Genomic DNA, 18,221 nt, shown 5'->3' with positions numbered 1-18,221 from the left:
TTCCGCTTCTGCGGACAAGTGATCGCAATGTGATCCCAGCTGGGCTAGAAAAAACCCACATACGACCAATCCCATCGCAGGTGCGAAGACACCAGAACTAGCCCAGCACTTCAGCAAATCACCAAGTCCAAAAATGATCTGATTTCTATCTGATTCACATCCGGGGCCGCTGGGGCCCCATCCGAATACCAACAAGTTCGAAAACGCATAACAGACCTACTCGATGCCAAAATCCACATCAAATAACATGAATTCAATGAATCGCAACCCAAATTCAAGCTTATGAACTATGAACATCCGAATTCTGAAACCCACGCCGATTCATGCCAAAACAACTCCAATTGACACCAAATTTTGCACACAAGTCATAAACGATATTATGGACCTATTCAAACTTCCAGTATTAGGATCCGACCCCGATATCAATAAAGTCAACTCCCAGTCAAACTTTCTCAAATTCCTCCAATTTCCAATTTTTCGCCAAACTATGCCGAAATGACCTACGGACCTCCAAATCAACATCCGGACATGCTCCTAAGACCAAAATCACTATGCCAAGATTTCGGAACAATCAAAACTCCATTTTGGAGTGGTCTTCAAACAAGTGAAACTACAATCAACACCTACGACTTAACCTTCCAACTTAGAGACTATGTGTCTCGTTGCTCTCCGAAACTCTCCTGAAACCAAAACCAAACACCCTGGTGAGTCAAGTAACCACAATATAACATAGAGGAAGCATAAATTATGGGATCGGGGCTAAAATTCTCAAAATGACCAGTCGGGTCGTTACATCGAGACATGGCATTTATGTGGTATTCCTTACCCATTTGAGATTACATTTGATTTTTCTGATCTGTTAAGATAACATATGACATTCGATAGATTTATATTGCCAAAAGAAATGTTGCAGGATTATGTTAGTTACCGTTTTACCCCATTATTATTGTTGTGTTTCATATCTGTTTATGATTTATCATACTGCTTTATTGGACCTCTAGTAAGTGTCGATTTTGACCCCCATTACTACTTCTCTAGGGTTAGTCTAGATACTTAATGGGTACTCGTTGATTTACGTACTCATATTGCACTTCTGCACTAAATGTGCAGGATATGACAGGTTCATTTAGTGGTCATCATGGCGCGTAGGCGCAACTGCTAAGGAGACTCTATGGTGAGATGCATTCCAGGCTACGTATTGCAGCCCACAGAGTCTCCATCGTATTATTTACTTTATCCTTTCTTTTTGACATTCTAGACAAATGTTGTATTATTATTGTACTCCTTAGTAAATGCTCATGCACTTGTAACACCGGGTTTGGGGGTATTCTAGTTGATGCTTACAGATTTGCATTTTAATATCACCCTTTTCATTTTTATACATTACTAATTATGTATGTACCCATGATTTTAAAGGTGTAAACTTCCTTACATAATAAGATTTATGATTTCGAAAGTAATAAAATGAACAATTAATGTGATAGTCCACCGTTGGCTTGCCTAACAATGACATTGGGCGTCATCACGGCCTATAGTGGGTTTTGGGTCGTGACAATAATTCAGAATAGGAAATGTTTTATACCTGAGTTCAAGAATTAGTGATTTGTAAAGAAACCTAGAATTTTCGTTGTCTGCGTGAATAGTTCGCTGAATTGCTGCCTCTGTTTCTTGAGCAAACAAAATGTCCAATTTTGTTTTCATATAAGGCTTTTACGCCTTTTGCCTTCTAAGAGCCCTTTATGGGATTTAGGCTTGTCACGTGGTCTCCTTTTTTGTTTTCTCTTTTTTTTACATAACTAGTATTTAATTATGCCCACTGTTAATAATTAATAATAATAAAATTATTAATATTCCCCTAATTGTATATCCAATTATTTATAAATAGAGAAGTAACTCAAAAGTCAATTACAAAGGCTTAAATCTGTAATAGAAGTATAATTTTTATGCACTCAAGGCCAGATTAAAAATATTAAATTCTATATTTAGCGTGTATTGAAACTTTTATAGATTTGAGGAGTGTTACATTGATCATATTCAGCTTCATCATTGCTTGTTTCATTTTCATCATATAATTCATCATCCTTGCTTGCTTTATATTCATCAATTGAATCTTCGTCCTCGTTTTCCATGGATGTTCCTTCCTCATGCTCACTTTGATTTTTATCCAAGGACAGAAGGATCGAATTCTTCATAGAGGCCTTCATTATCTTGCGATTCACCTACTAGTTCATCATCCACCATTGCTTCAACAATTGAAATTCCATTCCGGTACGCTATATCCAATGCATCCTTGACTTCAACTCTACCCACGGGATTTATTTTTATGACTACCCGCCATGCGAAATTCTTCTTGCACAAAGGATAAGGTATGTAATACACTTGTTTCATGTTTTTGTGCAATGATAAATGGATCATACCTCCACGTGCTCTTTGTTTCAACTATTTTGCACTAAGGATGCACCTTTGTACCTCTAGTAGGTGTTGGATCATACCATTTACACTAAAAGAGTACTAACTTTTTCATCGGCCAACCAATACTATGCTCGAGTTCAAATATCTCTTAAATCATACCACAATATTTTTCCCGACCCAAAACCTATAATAGGTCGCAATGGCACCTAACGCCGCCGTTAGGCAATCCCATACCTGAACCTCCAATTTAATTATTCCTTTTTAAATTTTAAAAATAGAATTTTATTCTGAGTAAAAGCAAAATCTCATGGAACCATACAAAATTCTTTCCCAAAATATCAAGTGTGCATAATACATAAACCATTGTGATAGTAATAATAAGTACAACCGTGCATAAATTGTAGAATCCCCCAAAACCTAGTTCCACAAGTGCATGAGCAATCTAGGGAATATACAAAACTACTACAACTATTGTCCGAAGTAATATAGGAAGAAATAGTAAACATGGTAGAGGGAGACTCCGATGCTGCAAATCAAAGCAAGGCAAGCAACTCACTACTAAGTCTCCGTGGAAGTGCGTCTACACACTCGTGTGACCACCGGAAGTACCTGTCTCGGTACCTACACAGTCAGTGCAGAAGTGTAGCGTGAGTATGTAAAATAACGCGTACCTAGTAAGTATCTACTTTAACCTCGAAGAAGTAGTTACCAAGACTTGACACTTACTAGTAGTCAAACAGTAATAAATACATAAAGTAGACATGGAGGATGTGCAACAAGTAGCAACAAAACAGATAAAACATTAATAGTATATTTCCAACATGGATCTATATCAAATCATTAAAATGTCATAATTGGCCTCGAAGGCCCGAACTCAATCGTTATCAAAACAAAATCAAATCTCAAGTATTAAGCAAGAGTCTGCCAAGGCAAATGGCCCGATCCCATAGGAAAAGTGATACTGAATACTGCGGAGGTGAACGACTCGTTACCATAAGAATAGTGATACACAGTACCGAGGAGGCGAATGGCTCGATCCCATAAGAATAGTGTTACCATACTGCAGAGGTAAAAGGTTCAATCCCATAAGAGTAATTTATAATACTGTCGAGGAGAACGGCGCGATCTCATAAGAGTAGAGAAACTACCTCACTTACGGAAGTACATGCGAGTCGAGAATTTGCCAAAGTAAGAGGATCAACCAATATTTTTATTCAAACCTAAATCTCAGTAATAAATTAAGTAAATCAAGTACACAGGGCAAATACATATAGCACAATTAAGGCATGATGTGAATCTAAGTCTACCCGGACATAACTTAAATATAGCTATGTACGGACTCTCGTCACCTCGTGCGTACGTAGATCTCCACAACAAGTAGCACATAATAATTAATACACCTAAGGGGATACATTCCCTCTTACAAGGTTATGCAAGAGACTTACCTCATTTCCAAGTCCTCATCCCGGTCCACAAATCATACTAACAACCTAAAATCGGTGCCGAGTTATCTGAAACTAGCCAAAAGTCGTACAAACTAATCAATATATGATCAAAGTTCATAATTTAACTATTAGAGTAATTACCCAACCCAATTTGGAAGGTTCCTAAAATTCACCCCCGGTCCCATGTGCTCGAATTTTGGAAATATTTGTAAATAAATGTTACACATAATCTCACGAACACAAATATATAATTTCTACTCAAATCCTTAATCATTTTTGTTGTCTTATCCTATTTTTACCAAAATCTAGGTTATTCAACAAAATCCTATAATTTCCATAATTTTATATATTAAAATCTACCCATAATCCATGTATTAAACTCACATTAAGTAGAAATCACTTACCTTAAATGCTAGGTGAAAGATTCCTCTCCAAGAGCTCCAAAATCGGCCAACCCAAAGTGAAATGATAGAAAATGAGCCTAAGTCCCGATTTAAATCATGTTTCTGTCCAGTTGTCTCTTCTTCATGATTGCAAAAAGGGCCTCGCGATCGCGAAGGAGAAAATGCCAAGGCTCAGAAAAATATCCTTCGCGAACGCAACTGGGTCCTCGTGAACGCAAAGGCTAGCCCAACCCAAGTTTCGTGAACCCGACCTGCCCTTCCCGAACACGAAGGGTAACAGCCCACTGACCCCAGGCCCTCTTACCCTTCTACGCGAATGCAGACGCAATTTCGAGAACGAGTCTAAGTAATAGCGAACGAAAATGCGACACCACCTCCGCGTTCACGAAGAAGGAAACCAGAACTAGCATTTCTGTAATTTGTTACTTAGCTCCGACTGCTCCGAAATACACCCGAGACACCCAGACCCCGTCCAAATACACCAACAGGTCCATAAGCATAATAAGGACCTGCTCGAAGCCTCGAAACACATAAAACAACCTCAAAACTAAGAATTGAACCCTAAAACCAAATTAATCAACTTATGAACTTCAAACTTCTTCAACTAGCTCCAAATGCGCTGAATCATACTTAGACAACTCGGAATGATGCCAAATTTTGCGTACAAGTCATATATCACCATACACACCTATTCCCTGACTCAGAATCCCAAACACCTATAACATCAAAGTCTACTTCAAACCATATTTAAAGAATTTGAAAATCTACAATGCACCAACTTTCAACATTAAGCGTTGAAACGCTTCCCTCACCCGAAACCCGATCCGAACACACGCCCAAGTCTAAAATTATCGTACGAACCTATTGGGACCATCAAATCCCAGTTCCAAGGTCGTTTACTCAAAATATTGACTCAAGTCAAACCCGATCCTAGTTCAACCCGAACCCTTCCAAAACTAAATCAACCATCCCCGCAAGTCATAAAACAGTAAAAACACATATGGGGAGTCTTAATTAGGGGAACATGCATCTAGAAAGAAAAATTACCGGTCGGGTCATTACATTCTCCACCTCTAAAACAAACGTTTGTCCTCGAACGGGTCTAAAATCATACCTGGAGTGATGAATAAGTATTGATATCTTCTCTGCATGTCCTCATCGATCTCCCAAGTCATCTCCTCGACTGGTTGACCCCTCCACTGGACCTTTACCACACAAATCTTCTTAGATCTCAATTGGTGAATAATGGCAACCGGCTCCTCCTTATAATCTAAGCTCTCATCTAGCTGAACGGTGATGTAATCTAACACATGCAACCTGTCGGCATGGTACTTCTGGAGCATAGACACATGGTAAAATGGATGAACTCCCGATATACGGGGAGGCAAAGAAAGCTCATAAGAAACCTCCCCAACTTACTTCAACACATCAAATGGGCCAATAAACCTCGAACTCAGCTTGCCCTTCTTTCCGAACCTTATGATACCGTTCATCGGCAAGACTTTCAAGAGGACTTTCTCGCCCACCGTAAATGATAAATCACATGCTTTTTGATTCGCATAACTCTTCTATCTGGAATGTGCTGTGTGAAGTCACTCCTGAATCAATTTACCTTCTCCAAGGCAACCTTCACAAAATCAGTTCCATATAACCTAGCCTCGCCGGGCTCAAACAACTCGATGAGGGAACGACATTGCCAACCATAAAAAGCATCAAATGGATCCATCTCGATATTGTACTATTAACTGTTGTTATAAGCAAACTCGTCCAAAAGAAATAATCGATACCACTGCCCACCGATATCAATCACACATGCTCTGAGCATATCCTCCAGAATATGAATTGTCCGCTCCGACTGCCCGTCGGTCTGCGGATGAAAGGCTATGCTGAGCTCCACCTGGGTACCCAACTCGCTCTTTACTGCTCTTTAGAAATGGGAAGGGAACTAAGGGCCTCTATCTGAGATGATGAAAATAGGCACACCATGCAACCAGATGATCTCCTGTATATAAATTTGGGCCAATCTCTCTGAAGAGTACGTAGTCACAACCAGAATAAAGTGTGACGACTTGGTTAGTCTGTCGACAATGACCCAAACAACATCAAATTTCCTCAACGTCCAGGCCAACCCAACTACGAAGTCCATAGTTATGCACTCCTACTTCCACTCTGGTATAACCATCTACTGGAGTAGGCCACCTAGCCTCTAGTGATCATACTTAACATGCTGGCAATTTAGACATCTTTCCACATACTCAACTATGTCCGTTGTTATTGATGACGTCCAAATCCACTACTAAAAAGTAAATGGACATGGTCGCATGCAATATAATATACCCAACTATGAGTCGGGGTCGAATCCCACAAAGTACAATATGTAGGCGATTAGGAATGTAAGAGAATTATCACTTATTATGCAATGCCAAACACTTAGAATGGTTGTTGAGAGAATATTATAGCTAAATGCGAAAATGTAAACTAACCTAGAAATCAAGTAAAATGATCAATGGCTGCAAGTATAGATACAATGGGAATTACATTTAAGTAACGATCCAATATATTTCACAATTTTATAAATATGAGCGAGTTTATATTAATTAGCCTCGGATAATAATTCTATATTAGCTTCTCTCGAAAACTGACAAGACTTCCTAATTGAATTATCCTTAAAACAATTAAGAGATTAACCACACCCGAATATGGCTACAAGTAGTTCATTCCTATCCCTAGGTAGAATTTATAAAGTGAGGGTTAACTCCTCAAATTCTTGTTAATTAATCTTTCCCAACCCCGAATTATTTTTCTCAAAATTAATTCGAAGTGAATGGGCGAGTCCTAGGGTTAGCTAATCCCTTTGGAAACATTCAAGAACAAGAATAATTAAAGAAACAATAACTCACTTCATAATAAATAAAAATCGTTCAATACATAAGCACAACAAGGTATTTAATCCATACTTTAAATATGAATATTCTCATAAACAAGATTCATGTGCTGGAAAAAATACTACACACTTAAATATTCAATACAAAGCAAGGAAATGAAAAAATTAGCATAAATGAGTAAGAAATTCTCAATCAAAAGCTTCAAATCTTCAAGACCCAAGTGTGTGTGCAAGAACCCTAGCTCCAAAACTTGTCTTCTCTAGTCTAGGAACTGAAAAATAAGCCAAGGATATGCCAAGGATATGCTAGGTCATGTATTTGTGGGTTTGAAATTGAGGAGATGTGAATTTCCAAGTCTGGCCAGGTCTGAAGCCGTTGACCGCACCTGCAGAATCATCCTCGCAGGTGCGGCTCCGTAGATACGGATATTCTATCACAGATGCGTAAACTCAGGAGATTGCTTATTCCACAGATGCAGATCTGATCACGCAAATGCGTCTCCGCAGATGCGGATAATGCATCGCAGATGCGATCCTGTGTGGGATTTCCATCTTCGTAGATGCGGACCAATTAATCACACTAGTGATTCCGCAGGCGCGAATTCTTACCGCAAATGTAGTCCCATTGCATAGGAACTCAATTACGCAGATGCAGTCTTCCTCCTCACAGATGCGAGGTCACAAAAGCGACTAGTGTTCCGCATATGCGGAATCACTGAAGAGTTTTGCATTTTTTACTCTTTTTTTGCTCAATTCTGCTTCAATTGAATTCATATCACTTCATGGCATCATTTACCTGAAAATCTAATAATACATACCATAAACGACCTTATATTATAATTAAAGGACGCAAAATCTAAAGAAAAGAGACTATAATGAGTGGTAAAATCACCACTCATCATTCATCCGCTGCCACCAGTAATGGTGCCTCAAGTCATGATACATCTTCGTAGCACATGGATAAATAGAATATCATGAACTGTGTGCCTCCTCTAGAATCGTCTCCCTCAGGCCATCAACATTAGGAACACATTAGCAACTATGGAGTCGTAGAACACCATAATCACCGATAGTAATGTCTTTGGTTCCACCCTGTAGCACCGTCTCTCTAAGAACTAACAAGTGCGGATCATCGTACTGACGAGCCTTGATCCGCTCAAATAATGAAGACTGAGCCACAACACGTGCAAGAACTTGACTAGGCTCTGAAATATCAAACCTCATAAGTTTTTTAGCTAAGGACTGAATGTCCAAAGCCAATGGCCTCTCCTCTGTCGAAATGAATGCCAAACTACCCATACTCTCAGCCTTTCTGCTCAAGGCATCCGCAACCACATTCTCTTTTCCCGGATGGTAAAGGATAGTAATATCATAATCCTTTAGTAACTCAAGCCACCTGTGCTAACTCAAATTAAGATCCCTCGACTTAAACAGGTGCTGCAAATTGGGATGATCGGTGTAAACCTCGCAGGACACCCCATAAAGATAATGCCTCAAGATCTTGAGAGCATGAACTATCGCAACCAACTCCAAATCATGAACAAAGTAATTCTTCTCGCGTGGCTTCAGATGACATGAAAAATATGCAATAACTTTCCCCTCCTGCATCAATACACAACCCAAGCCAACACGTGAAGCATCACAATACACAATATACATCTCTGAACCAGAGGGCAACACTAACACCGATGCTATAATCAATGCGGTATTGAGCTTCTGCAATCTCACCTCACAATCATCGGACCATCTAAACGGAGCACCCTTCTAGGTCCTCTAGTCAAAAGTGTTTTAATAAATGAGAAGCCCTCCACAAACCGACAATAATAACCTGCTAACCCCAAGAAACTCATGATCTCGGTCGTTATGGTAGGACGAGGCCAACTCTAAAATGCCTCGATCTTCCTGGGATCTACCTTAATATACTCACCTGATACAACATGTCCCAATAACGACATAGAATCTAACCAGAACTCGCATTTGGAGAACTTAGCATATAGTTTTTGTTCCACAAATGTCTGAATCACAACTCTCAAATGATGCTCGTGCTCCTCCAAACTACGTGAGTAGATTACTACATCATAAATATAGACCCAGTGACCCTAGGCCCTCTTACCCTTCTATGCGAACGCGGATGCACTGCTGCGAACGCGGACGCGCTGCTACGAACGTGAAGGCCACGTGTCTTCAACCTTCGCGAACAAGTAATCTTGAACGCGAAGAATAAAAATGCCATCCCCCAATTCTTTCATCGCGAACGCAACACCACCTCCACATCCGCGAAGAAGGAAACCAGAAACAATATTTTTGCAATTTTTGACTTTGCTCCGGGTGGTCTAAAACACATCCGAGCCACCTAAGACCCCGTCCAAATGCACCAACAAGTCCGTAAATATTACATTCCTGCTTGAAGCCTCTAAACACATAAAACAACCTCAAAACTAAGAATCGCACCCTAAAATAAAATTTATCAACTTATGAACTTCAAACGTGTTCAACTAGCTCTGAACTCGTCAAAATACTTCGACAACTCAGAATGACGCAAAATTTTGCGTACAAGTCATAAATTACCATACGGACCTATTCCCAGGATCAGAATCCTAAATGGACATCGATAACATCAAAGTATACCTCAAACCAGATCTAAAGAACTTGAAAACCTCAAATGCATCAACTTTCAATATTAAGCGCTGAAATATTCCTGGATCACCCAAAACCCGATCCGAAAATACACCCAAGTCAAAAATAATCATACAAACTTATTTGGACCAGGAAATATTGGTTCCGAGGTCGTTTACTCAAAATGTTGACTCAAGTCAAACTTGGCCATCTAGGCCACTATTAAGGAAATAAGTGATCCGATTTCAACCCGAACCCTTCAAAAATTGTAACGACTTGGCTGGTCATTTTGTGTGTATTAGCCCTGATCCCCTATTTATTGCCTCCTCTATGCTATATTGTAGTTACATGACTCACCGGGGTGTTTGGTTTTGGTTTCGGGAGAATTTTGAAATGATATGGGACACATAGTCCCTAAGTTGGAAGTTTAAGTCGTAGGAGTTGATCGTAGATTGATTTGTGTGAAGACAACTCCGGAATTAAGTTTTGTTGGTTCCAATAGCTCCATAAAGTGATTTTGGTCTTATAATCATGTTCGAATGTTGATTTGGAGGTACGTAGGTCGTTTCAGCGTAAATTCACGAAAGTTGGAAAATTGGAAGATTTTTGGAAAGTTTAACTGGAGTGGACTTTTGATATCGGGGTCAGATATTGATTCAGGAAATTGGAATAGGTCTGTAATGTCAATTATGACTTGTGTGCAACGTTTGGGGTTAATCGGAGTTGTTTCGGTATGAATCGGTGCTGGTTTCAGAATTCGGAAGTTCATAAGTTCTTAGGCTTGAATCGATGCGTGATTTGAGATTCTAGCATTGTTTAATGTAATTTGACACTTTGAGCATGTTTGTATGATGTTTTAGGACTTCTTGGTATGCTTTTTTGAGGTCCTAGGGGCCTCGGGTGTGATTCAGACCATGTTCGGTGCATTTCGGAACCTTGAAGAATTGATGAAGCTACTGAATTTGCTGATGTTTGGTTTCCTTCATCGTGTTCGCGAAAGAGATTTTGCGTTCACGGAGGGTACTTGGGAGGCAGGTGAGATTTTCTTTTCGCATTCGCAAAAAAGAGAGGTAGGCTGGGGAGACCTCAAGCGTTGGTCTACGCGTTCGCGAGAAGGGAATCGCGATCGCGAAGCTGGAGGACCTTGGTCACCGCGTTCACGAGTGGAAACTTATGTTCGTGTAAGAGTAAATATTGGGCAGTAACACTTGTGCTTCGCAAACGCGAGACAATTTCTGCGTTTGCGAAGAAGGAATCGCTGGGCAATAGACTTATGTTCAAAATCAAGGGTTTATTTCATATTTCACAATCTGGACTTAGAGAGCTCGGTTTGAGGCAAAATTTTGAGGGATTTTCAGAGGGATTGTTGGGGTAAGAGTTCTAACTCGATTTTGATTAAATTCCACTAATCTATAATTGATTGTATCATGTAATTAGGAATTTGTGTTGGAAAAATTTGGGAAAAAGTGTGGAAGTTCTTAGACTAATATTTTGAGTTTTGAAAGGCGAAATGAGGTCGGATTTGAATAATTCTTGTATGGTTGGACTAGATGTATTCGGTTTTTGTAATTTTAGTCGGGTTTCGAGACGCGGGCCTGGGGGTGACCTTTTGGAGCAATTTTTCAATTCTTTGTTAAAATTAAAATTTCATTATTTAAATTAGTTTCCTATAGTTATATTTATAGTATGAAATTATTTTGTCTAGATTCGAGCCGTTCATAGTTTGAAAACCAAGGGAAAGGCCTTCTAGTTTGTTGATTTAGCGTCGTTTGAGGTAAGTGACTCATTTAACCTTGTGTGGGGGAAATTCCCCTTAGGATTTGGTATTGTTGTTATAATTGTGATATTTGAAAGCCGTGTACGCAAGGTGACGAGTGCGTACACATACTAAATGGGAAATTCCCGAATTTAGCTTGGTAGTATCTTTTCCTGCTTTAATCGAGTTGCTTTAACATGTTGTAGTCATCGTACCTAATCTAACTTTACATGTCTACTTGTCTTATCGCTTATGTGCAACTTGTACTACATGTTTAGTTGAATTACTTACTTTCTTAAATTCCATATTCATTATTTAAACTGTGGGATTCTTTACTTGAAATACCTTGATGTTGAGTATGGTGTTGAATTACAAAGGTCGTGGTATCTATTGAGGGAAAGAGTAAGCTGTGAAATATCATCTTATTGAGTTGTTATGTCTTGGCATTTGTGTTATTGTTGAGAGGATTGTGTGGTTGTTTGCATGAGGTTTCTGCCGTGCCGTTGTAATTATTGATACGCATATGGTGGTATAAGGTCTGGGTGTTGAAACACATACGGTGAGATATGGTAGACTTGATACACATGGCTAGTAGAGGAACTACTAGAAGTTGTGCGGTGTGATAAAGTGGGATAAAATGCGAGGTGCTATTTTGGGAAAAATAATTTTCAAAACTAAATGTAAAGGCCCCCAAGGTGATATAAGGAAGAATCTGATTTACTTTTATGATTTGGGACTACGAGGCGATACCTCGGGAGTGCCCCTGTTGATTTTTCTCTATTTGTTGTATTTTATTTAGTTGTTGTTCTCCTTAACATGTGAAATCCTTATTTTCCTTTCGGGTTGTATTAGTGACCTTGATTCCGTGTTGTTATCTTTCCGTAAATTCTTTGTTGTTTCATTTCCTTGTAATTATCATTATATCTTCTGTCTTGTTTCTTATTATCTCTAATAGAGCCTTGACCTGACCTCGTCACTACTCTACCGAGGTTAAGCTTGGCACTTACTGGGTACCATTTTGATGTACTCATACTGAGCTTCTGCACATGTTTTAGTTCAGATCCATGTACATCCTATCAGCCCGGGTATTAGCGTGCTGAGTTGCTTGCTTTTGGAGACTTCAAGGTACACATGCCCGCATCTGCAGACCTCAGAGTCCCCTTGTACCATTTTCTTCCTTGTTTCTTTACCTTTTTTATAGACAATGATATATAGGATTATTCGGTACTGTATCTAGAGCTTGTGACTTATATCTCACCAGGTTTTGGGAATTGTACCTATTGGGTCTACTATGTTATTTACAATATTATTGGAGTTTTGAAATTTTAAGATTTTATTTACTGTTTCCGCATGTTGTTTAGGCTTACCTAGTCTTAGAGATTAGGTGCCGTCACGACACTCTACGGAGGAAAATTGGGGTCATGACAAGTTGGTATCAGAGCTCTAGGTTCATAGGTGTTTTGAGTCACAAGCAGGTTTAGTAGAGTCTCGTGGATCGGTACAGAGACGTATGCACTTATTTTCGGGAGGATACAGAACTATTAGGAAAAGCTTCACTTCTTTGATTCCTTATCCTAAAAAAAATTTGACTTCGGATTCTAAATCCTTGTCTTTCTATTCTCTCACACATGGTGAGGGTACGTACAACTGGATTATATGATCAGACACCCGCACCCCTTACTAGAGTCGCGAGAGGATGGGGTCGCGGTAGAGGCCGAGGACGTCCACGTGGTGCAGCCAGATCACCCACACGAGCTTCTACAGAGGAGCCACCAGTAGCTCCAGTTGGAGGGAAGGCACCTGAGACGCCTGTTACTACACCATCTCTCTAGGAGACTCTTGCCCAATTTCTGAGCATGTTCGGCATGTTGGCTCAGGAAGGGTTGATACCATTTTCTCCTACCACATCTGTGGTGGGGGGAAGAGCACAGACTCCTACCACCGGTACCCCAGAACAACGATTCCAGGTTGACCAGGTCCTAGAGGTCATAACAGTATAGCCGGTCACCCCAGTTCAGCCCGAGGTTAGGGCAGTAGTTTCTGAGAGGGAGCAGCGCATGCTCGAGAGGTACAAGAAGTACCACCCTCCTACTTTCAACTGGTTGGCATCAGAGAATTCCCAGGGTTTTCTTGAGGAATGCCATCATATCCTACGTACTATGGATATTGTGAAGTCTAGTGGGGTTACTTTCGCTGCGTTCTAGCTTAAGGGAACGGCTTATCAGTGGTGCTGAGCATATGAGTTGGGTAGTCCGACCGAGGCAATTTTACTCACTTGTACTCAGTTCTCAGATATGTTCTTGATGGAGTTTGTTCCCTAGAGTTTCAGAGATCCATGGGGCGCAGAGTTTGAGCAGTTGCGCTAGTGTTCTATGACCGTGTCAGAGTATGCGGTCCAGTTCAGTGATTTGGCTAGGCATGCACCAGCCTTAGTTGCTACTGCTAGAGAGCGAGTCAAGGGGCTCAACCCCGACATCAGATTTAGCATGGCCTGAGAGTTGGAGATGGACATCGCATACCAGCAGGTAGTGGGGATCGCTAGGAGATTGTAGGGTATGTTGACGTGAGAGAGAGAGAGAGAGAGAGAGAGAGAGAGAGAGAGAGAGGAGAGGGAGGCCAAGAGGCCTCGAGATTCTGGCACATATAGCGGTACCCGTGCCCCAGATATAGCTCGTCATAGTAGGGGCTATGTTAGTCACCCTATTCATTCAGCATTTCTAGCTTCCAGCGGTATTCCGGCCACTCCTAGGCCTCAGGCTCCCTATTATGTGCCACCATTGTCTAGTGCACCTCCTACACGGGGTGCTTTCAGTGGTCAGTCCAACCGATCAGGCCCGAGCCAGCCACATCAACCACGTCCTCCGAGAGCTTATTTTGAGTGTGGTGACACTCGTCATATGGTGAGGGATTTCCCTAGATTCAGGAGGGGTGCACCTCTACAGACTACTCAGGCTCTGCATATTCCATCGGGTCCTCAGGCTTCTCAGTCCATGGTCATCGCACCAGCTGCCACCACACCTGCCCAACCAGCTAAAGGCAGAGATCGAGCAGGCAGAGGTCACCTTAGAGGGGGAGGCCAGGCCAGATCGAGGCAGTTGCATCTGACTCAGTCATCACAGGTATTGTTCTGGTCTTTTATAGAGATGCATCGGTCTTGTTTGAACCAGGCTCCACTTATTCCTATGTGTCATCTTATTTTGCTCCATATTTGGATGTATCCCGTGGTTTTTTGAGTTCTCCTGTCTATTTGTCCACGCCTATGGGAGATTCTATTATTGTGGACCATGTGTATCAGTCATGTTTGGTTGTTCTTAGTGCTTTTGAGACTAGAGTCAATTTATTATTGCTCGGTATGGTAGATTTTGATGTTATTTTGGGCATGGACTGGTTGTCACCCTATCATGCTATTTTTTATTGTCACGCCAAGACCGTGATGTTGGTTATGCCAGGATTACCATGGATAGAGTGGAGAGATACTTTAGATTATATTCCTAGTAGGGTTATCTCATTTATAAAGGCCCAACGTATGGTTGAGAAGGGGTTTAATGCTTATCGAGATTTCTGAGGGATGTTAGTATTGATACTCCTACCATGGAGTCAGTTCCGATAGTGAGGGATTATATAGATGTATCTCCGGTGGATTCGGGCATGCCGCCCGACTGGGATGTAAATTTTGGCATTAAATGTTTACCAGGCACTCAGCCCATTTCTATTCCACCCTATAGAATGGCCCCAGTAGATTTTAAAGAGTTAAAGGAGTAGTTGCAAGAGTTTCTTGATAAGGGCTTCATTCATCCTGATGTATCAACTTGGGGTGCTCCAGTCTTGTTTGTAAAGAAGAATGATGGTTCTATGTGCATGTGCATTGATTATCGCTAGTTGAACAAGGTTATAGTGAAGAACAGGTATCCATTTCCATGTATTAATGACCTATTCGATCATCTACAGGGTGCCAGAGTGTTCTCTAAGATTGACTTGCGCTCAGGTTATCAGCACTTGAAGATTTGGGAGCCAGATATCCCGAAGACTGCCTTCAGGACTCGGTATGGACATTACGAGTTCTTTGTGATGTCTTTTGGGCTGACCAACGCCCCAGTAGCATTCATTCACTTGATGAACAATATATTTCAGCCCTATCTTGACTGATTCATCATTTTGTTTATTGCCGACATTCTGGTGTACTCCTGGAGCCAGGAGGATCATGAGCGGCACATGAAGACTATGCTTCAGACCTTAAGAGAAAATAAGTTATATGCCGAAATTTCAAAGTGTGAATTCTGGAATGATTCGGTGGCATTTTTGGGCCATGTAGTGTCGAGTGAGGGGATCAAGGTTGATCCGAATAAGTTTGAAGCAGTGCAGAGTTGGCCCAGACCGTCTTCAGCTATGGTGGTCCGGAGTTTTCTTGGTTTGGCGGGGTATTATCGCCGATCTGTAGAGGGTTTCTCGTCTATTGCAGCACCTATGACTAGATTGACCCAGAAGAGTGCTCCGTTCAGGTGGACCGAGGAGTGTAAGGAGAGCTTTCAAAAGCTCAAGACAGCCTTGACTATAGCCCTAGTATTGGTATTAGCTTCGGGTTTGGGGTCTTATACTATATATTGTGATACGTCGTATATTGGTCTTGGTACAGTGTTGATGCAGGAAGTTAGGGTGATTTTTACGCGTCTAGATAGCTGAAGGTGCATGAGAATAACTATCTTGTCCATGACCTCGAGCTAGCAGCTATTGTTCATGCCTTGAGAATCTGGCGGCACTATTTGTACGGTGTCCCTTGTGAGGTCTACACCGACCACCGGAGTTTACAACATTTGTTCAAATAGAAGGATCTTAACTCGTAGCACTGGATGTGGTTAGAGTTTCTTAAGGACTATGATATCACTATTCAATATCATTCTAGGAAGGTCAATGTGGTGGCTGATGCCTTGAGTCGCAAGGCGGAGAGTTTAGGCAGCTTAGCATATCTACCGGTAGTAGAGAGGCCATTAGGCTTGGATGTTCAGGCCTTGGCCAACCAGTTTGTTAGATTGGATGTTTCTGAGTCGACCCGAGTTTTGGCTTGTGTGGTTTCTCGATCCTCTCTTTATGATTGTATCAGAGAGCGTCAGTATGACAACCCCTTATCTGCTTGTCCTCAAGGACACTGTTCAGCATGATGATGCTAAGGAAGTCACTATTGGAGATGACAGTGTATTGCGGATGCAGGTCAAGCTATGTATGCCCAATATAGATGGCTTATGTGAGTTGATTCTCCAAGAAGCTCACAGTTCGCGGTACTTCATTCATCCAGGTGTCGCGAAGATGTATCAGGACTTGAGGCAGCACTATTGGTGAAGGCGGATGAAGAAGGTCATAGTGGAATATGTAGCCCGGTGCCTAAACTATCAGTAGGTGAAGTATGCACACCAGCGGCCTGGTGGATTGCTTCAGAGGTTAGAGATCCCAGAGTGAAAATGGGAGCGGATCACTATGGATTTTGTTGTTGGTCTCCCACAGACTCAGAGGAAGTTTGATGCAGTTTGAATGATTATGGATAGATTGACCAAGTCAGGTCATTTAATTCTAGTGGTAACTATTTACTCTTCAGATCAGCTAGCTCAGCTTTATATTCGCCAGATTGTCATGCTTTATGGCGTGCCAGTATCTATCATCTCTGATCGGGGTATGCAATTAAGATCGCAGTTCGGGAGGGTCGTACATCATGCGTTGGGCACGCGGGTGGATTTGAGTATAGCATTTCACCCTCAGATGGGCGGGCAGTCTGAGCGCACTATTCAGATATTGGAGGATATGCTTTGTACATATGTAATGGAGTTTGGGGATTCTTGGGATCAATTCTTGCCACTTGCAGAGTTTGCCTGCAATAACAGCTATCAGTCGAGCATTCAGATGGCCCCATTTGAGGCTTTGTATATTAGGCGGTGTCGGTCTCCGGTGGGTTGGTTTGAGTCTGGTGAGGCTAGGCTATTGGGTACAAACTTGGTTCAGGATTCTTTGAAAAAGGTTAAATTGATTCAGGATCGACTTCGTACAACCCAATCTAGACAGAAGAGTTATGTGGATCGGAAGATTTGCGACGTTGCATTCATGGTTGGGGAACAGGTCTTGCTCTGAGTTTCACCCATGAGGGGTGTTATGAGGTTCGGGAAGAAAGGCAAGTTGAGCCCTAGGTATATCAGACCTTTTGAGATTCTTGAGAGGGTTGGAGAGCTGGCCTACAGACTTGCCTACCACCTAGTCTAGCTGTATTTCATCCAGTGTTCCATGTTTTTATGCTCCGGAAGTATCACGGCGATCCGTCTCATGTGTTAGACTTCAGCTCAGTCTAGTTGGACAAGGATTTGTCTTATGTTGAGGAGCCGGTGGCCATTTTGGACAGGAAGGTTTGAAAGTTGAGGTCGAAGAACATTGCTTCAGTGAAGGTTCAGTGGAGGGTTTAGTCAGTCAAGGAGGCGACTTGGAAGACTGAGCATGATATGAGTAGCTATTATCCTCATCTTTTCACCACTTTACGTATGTCTCTATACTTATTCGAGGATGAACGTTTGTCTTAAGAGGGGGAGGATGTAATGATCCAGCTGCTCGTTTTGAGTGTATTAGCCCTGGTCCCCTATTTATTACCTCCTCTATGCTATATTGTAGTTACATGACTTGCATGGGTGTTTGGTATTGGTTTCGGGGGTGATATGGGACACATAGTCCCT

The sequence above is a fragment of the Nicotiana tabacum genome, chromosome 4 (genome assembly GCF_000715075.1).
Source record: "Nicotiana tabacum cultivar K326 chromosome 4, ASM71507v2, whole genome shotgun sequence".
Classification (NCBI taxonomy): domain Eukaryota; kingdom Viridiplantae; phylum Streptophyta; class Magnoliopsida; order Solanales; family Solanaceae; genus Nicotiana; species Nicotiana tabacum.
This window is presented reverse-complemented; position numbering follows the sequence as displayed.